The sequence below is a fragment of the Mirounga angustirostris genome, unplaced genomic scaffold (assembly GCF_029215605.1).
Source record: "Mirounga angustirostris isolate CCGP_5_RB_7025 unplaced genomic scaffold, mMirAng1.0.hap1 SCAF_9, whole genome shotgun sequence".
Classification (NCBI taxonomy): Eukaryota; Metazoa; Chordata; class Mammalia; order Carnivora; family Phocidae; genus Mirounga; species Mirounga angustirostris.
The window spans coordinates 138,434,682-138,440,681 of record NW_026991717.1 but is presented as its reverse complement, the minus strand read 5'-3'; positions in this window follow the sequence as shown (position 1 = coordinate 138,440,681).

Sequence of the window (6,000 nt, the reverse complement as noted above, 5' to 3'; positions counted from 1 at the left end):
GAGAGAAGGGCTGGGTACGGAAAATTTGGCAAGGATGTGGAATGGATCACTTTAAAATTTTGTCCTGGTGGCAGGATCTATCAATAAACAATAATGTTAATAGATGTGAATAGTATGGTCTAATGTCACAGTCAGCTGACAACCCTCTACCATATCCCCATCTTGTGTCAGGGGTAGACGTTGCTAACTGACTGTGGCATGCTATCCGCTTGAGCCAGGGACAACTGTTGCTAATCCACTGGAGTTGGCACAGGAGGGTAAATCTAGGTGTCGGTGGGGGCCTGGTGGTTGGGAAGGAGGCAGGAGACTTGTTTGCTGTTAACTCTCTGGATAGCACAAGCAAGACTACTAAATTGGGGGACGATAGATGATCTTTAAAGTCTTTTCCGGCTCTGACATTTTAGCCACAAGTTGATTATTGAGGACATATTTAAGTCAGCATACCTTGCTTGAGGACCTACTGTGTGTTGAGCATTGTGTTACTTCTGGGGAGGTGAGAAGTGTAAGACATGGCCAGTAGGAGGAAGATGGGTATGTGTACAGCAAATCCTAGTATCACCAGAGTGGGAACAAAAGTAATAGTGTTTTGATGAAGAGCTCTGGGAGATAGGGGAAGACTGGGAAAGCTTCACAGAGGAGGTGGCATGGGATCTCAGCCTTGATGGATGAAAAGGAATTCGGTAAGCAAAGAGGGTTTGGTTTGCCATTCAAGTGAAGAGATTCCTGTTCTCTGTCAGTGTCCATTGCTTCATCTGCGAAGTGGGAACGTAACAACCACCTCTCATCAAGACTGGACAAGACAATGTCTGGACACTTGCCTTCGAATGTGCCTTGTAATGCTTTATTCAAATGCCCATTATTGTTAGCTCAGGCATTTGTTCATTCAAGAAATATTTATTGAGCACTTACTATGCACCAGGAATACTCAAACCCCGGGGATAAAGAAGCGGGTGGAGAGGTGACATCTCTCCCTCCGAGAAGTCTGCGTTCTGGTCGGCATTTCCAATTTTGTTGGCTATCTTAGAGTGTGAGTGTGCCAGCGTAAGATGCCTCAAAAAGTCTTGGGAAGCTGGGGAGGTTGTATATGGTGAGTTTCACAGAAGAGGGAGACAAAGTGTCTGAGTCTCTGGGGTTTAGAACCCATATTATTTCATGGAAATAGTTTGTGCAGGAAAGGTAGCTCTGCTCTTCTGGAGATCTTCTAGAACTGGTTTTCTGCTGTGCGTGTAAAAATGAGCATCACCAGAAAGGCAAGGACCATGAGATCATGTGAATGGAGGGTTTCCTGTAGCTCTTGGCCTGCGGCGCATGCTCTGCAGATGCCGGTTGATGTCTGAGATTGTCTGCAGGCTGCAGGGCATTCTTACCACCACGGCCTAACCTGAGCCTCCCAGGAGCTCATGGGCCCTCCACTTACGAATGTGGGACTGAGGGTTGCCAAGGTGCATGTCTGCTGCAGGGGCACATGGCATGCCTGTGGCAGAGCCGTCCTAGCTCCACGGAGCCCATCGTTTGAAGTGTGTCTCAACCCCGCCAACTGGAATCAGCTATTCCACCTGTGTGTTGCCTCGTTCCCTGCTTAGGCCTCATGGGGGAAGTTGAAGGTAGGCAGGGTGAGGGGCTAAGCCTGGAGTCTGTGACCTGGGCCAAGTCCTGGGGCCAAGTCCTTATGAACTGTGTGTCCCTGGTCATGTCACCTCCGCAAACCTCAGTTTCTGGATCTGTAGCATGGGGATTTGAAAGGAGCTGACTCAGGCAGGGCGACAGGAATGGGCAGTGAATTGGGAGGCAGAAGACATTCAAGCATGTGGCCAAGGCTGGCTGTGAGACCAGCCACACCTAGCCGGTGCCCCTCGCCCCCTTCGGAGTCAGGCACCAGCCTCCATGAGAGAGAAGCCTCTGGGCTGCTTTGTCATCCACCCCCGAAGCTGCCACTCACAGGCCGGGTGCACACGGTGTCCTAAAATGCTCCCTGCCTCTCTTGAGCTGATACATACTTGTCGTGGGCGATGTTCCCACTATCAGACATTTGGTAGAATCATAAAAATCCATTCCCACCCTGCTTAATACATTTGCATGTTTTTTCTTTGATAGGCCTGGGCGCATTGGATTTGGGGTCCCACTGTCTTGAGACCCACACTTCTGGCGCACTTTGGAAGGGAAGGTGTGTGCCCAGGCCACTGCCCAGGCCACTGAAACAAGAAAAGAGAAGACAGGGTCAAGGGCAAGAGTGAAGGTGGAGCCTGCCCCTGAGGTGTGCCCATTTGCCTCTTTCTGCAGCCTCAGTAAGAGGCTCGAACACACTCAGAGCTTAAGCCCTGTTTCTAACCACGTGCCCACAAGTAATCTCTCTGAGCCTCAGTGTTTATGAAACGGGTATAATAAAGATGCCCACCCGTACAGTTAAGTGATTAAACGAGTGATGCATGAAGACAGCTGTGCCCCATGCCCAGCTCATGGCAAGAACTCAGTGCATGCTCTAATATGAAGGCATTAATATTGTAAGTCAGCAAATATTCTGATTCTATGGTAGGAGCTATATCCATGTATCTCACTTAAAAAAATCACAATTACCCTGGCGGTTGGGGGAGGTTGTTATTACATCTTTATTTTGTACATACGAAAACCAAGGCTTAGGGTGGGGCATGGCATTGGCAAGCGGAACCCCAGGAGTTTGCCAAAGCCACCAGTGTGATCTCCTTGCTGCACCCACCCGAGCCCACGTTCACGGCCTGCAGGATGGCTGAGGATGGGCAGCACACCGAAGTGGGCTCTGGTTGGAGAGGTGGCCTTTAGAAGGTCGGCTGAGTAATCCAAAGCTCTGTGCCAACCAAGGCTGTTAGTGATGCTTCTGGAGGGCCCTCCCTCTGACAGTATGGACCTGTTGGTTCCCGAGCACTGGAAGCCTCAAGCATGTGTGGCCCTCAAACCTCAAAGAGGGGTTGGCTGCTGTGGCTTTTCTGGCAACAAATACTGTTGATTTATTTTTCAAGCCAAGTGGCTACTTGAGCGCACCAGCTACAACATGCTATTAGAAGCTCCTCACTGTGGTCTACGTGGAAGGCTTGGGTAGAGCCCCCAAGGGTGGTGGGATCCCAGCATCGCTCTCTTCTTTCCTGTAGGTTGGCACGTGGCTGGGACAGGGAACACATGGTGAGCGTCTCTTCATGGCAAGACTGTGTAGTCCCCTTGGAGCTCATCTGAGACTTGTGGGTCCTACCACATTTGATATTGGCTTGGAGGCTGGTCTCCTCCTCTGGGAGGGGTGCTCAGGACTCCTTAAGTGCTTCTAAACACTGCTATGGGACCAGCTTCTGGATAACTTCCTACAGATACTGATGCAAATGCAGAAGGGTGGCCCAAAGCACTTGTAGTGATTCTGATGTCTACCATCATGGATAACCTTGTCTACTTCTGTCCACTCCTCACCAGAATGAATGCTTCACAGGGCAGGGTTCTGGCTTCTCTTGTTCTCCAATATATCCTCAGTAACTAGTACAGGGTGTTCTGGAATAGCATATAGCAGGTGCTCAAGATATTGAATGAATGGATGGATGGTTGTGTCAGTGGAGGCTGGGTGGATTTATCCTTAATTTGGACATATTTTGGGGGAGCCATTACTGGTCAATGACTCTGCCCCAGCAAATGGTATAAAGTCTTGTGCTCAACATCTGTTTAATCAGGGAGTTGGACTCAATTATTCACTAAGTGAGCATCTCCCCTTTCTATGCCTAGGGTTTGGCACAGGCCTGGAATAGTAGGTGAATGTTAATGATTGTTGAGATGAATAGCTGGTGTGGAACTTAAACCATCAAGTGAAAGATTCTTTTGTGCCAAGTCCTGATCCCCCTCCCACTACCCTCTGTCTGTTTCTAGAGAACCCTCTCTGTGTGGAAGAAATACAATTACACCATAGATGCTCAGGACACATAAAAGTGCCCACTCTACTAAGAATCTCAATTAGGGCCAGAGTGTTAACCTCCAAACAACCACAGCAACATGCATTTCTATTGACTTTATAGGCTAGGAATAGAGCTGGAGGTTTGGGGTCTGTGGGCAGCTGTAAACATTTGTATCAGTCAGGATAGGTTAGTTATGTTGTATAACAAATAGTCCTAATATCTCAATGGTTTAATACAACCAAGGTTTGTTGCTTACACTACACAGTTTAGTCACATGAATAAAAGGGAAAATTACGATTGTGATGTGTACTTCAAAATGGAGTGTGATACACTGATTGCAAAAATAGTCCCAGCTCCCCACCTTCCCTGTGCAATGTGACTTTTCATTTCCTCCCATTAAGAGGTGGAAGCTATTTCTCCACCCCGTGCCTATGGGATGGCCAGTGACTTACTATGGCCAATGGAGTGCAGTGAGAGGGATGCTGTACCAATTCCAAATCTATGTGTCAAGAGGCCTTACATGCTTCTTGCCACCACCATGAGCACATGCCCAGGTGAGCTTGTTGTGGATGAGAGGCCATGTGGAGCATGGCAGTGTCATACCAGCTGAACCAGCCTCCAACTTTGACTCACCAGCTGACCCCAGATATAAGTGTGAACCCACCTGAGAGCAGTTGAGTCTGGCTCAGATTGGTAGAACAGTCCTGCTGACTTATAGACTTATAGGAATAATATGCAGTGATTGTGTGAAGCTTAGGGGAGGTTTTGTTCCACAGCATTATCATGGTAATACATGACCCGATACAGGGAGCTCCATGAGAATGTGTAATCAGTGAATTTGACTAGTCTGGAAAGTCCAGGAGGGCTTTCCTGACGAAACGAAGACTGAGCTGAGACCTGGTGGCAGAGCAGAGTAGGCGTTAACTAGGTGAAAGGGTGGAGAAGAGTATTCCACAAAGAGAGGACAGTGTGTGTGCAAAGGCCCAGTGGTGGGAGGAACTTGGCCTATTCAGGAACTGACAGGGGCCCATGTGGTGGGCAGCTGGAGTAATAGCAGCAGGAATGCTGGCTCCCTTTCCCACACCTCTATAAATAAGCCTTTTCATTTCTAGGAACTCAACATCCCACTTATCATGAGCAATACTAATGATGCCATGTTCTTCACCATGGCTGGGGCTGATGTTTGCATAGGACAAGCCTTGAAGGTTCTGCTTTTATGGGTCCCAGGGGAACCAAGTGGGTGACCCAAGATGGCAGAGCTGAAGGTATTCTTAGAGACTGTCTGGACCAACCTGTTCTTTAATGACTGGGAAGCAGAGGCCTGCAGAGGGTGTGTGATTGGCTTAGGGTGTTCTGGGGATGGCCACGTGTGTGCAGGACAATACACCATTTTTTTTTTTTTTTCAAATGTGACCTGTGTGATCTGGGTAAGCCTATGAGGCCCTGTGCTCAGGAGTTTGGTATTTTTCTGTAAGGACAGATATCTACTAGATGATTTCATTTTATTCTTGAAAAAACCTTAGGTAACTTGTATGGTAGGGTTGGTGATGCCCATTTTAAAGATGAAGAAATGGAGGCTTAGAGAAGTTAATGCTTGCCCAGGTAGATGTTGAGTTGGAAATTATCACACAGAGAACTATGTCTTCTTTGTTTTCATATCCTCAGGCCCACAACTGACACTGAAGAGGTGGAGTGTGGTATGATTCAAGCTGCATTTTCGCACCATAAATGTCTAGAGAGCAGAGGATGGGTGGGAAGGGGGTGAGGCAGGAGCATTGGTTGGAAGAGAATAAGTATCTGGTAAAGATGGGGGTCCCAGGGATCATAGAGACAGGGTGTTTGCAAAATAGATGTCTTCAAGTTCCCAGAAATGTCATGCAGTATCTAGAGTGCATTTAATTGATTTGGAAGATTATGGTCTCATTTTTTCCAAGTCTCTGGGCCTGTGTGGAACTTCAAATTCCTCATCTGGAAATATAGTTTGTAATACTCTTCTCCTAATGATTGCTATGGTTTGAATGAGATATGAGTGCTTAAAAAAGACACTTTTCGAACTTAAAAATATGAAGAGTAATGTAATGCCCATGTACCCACTACC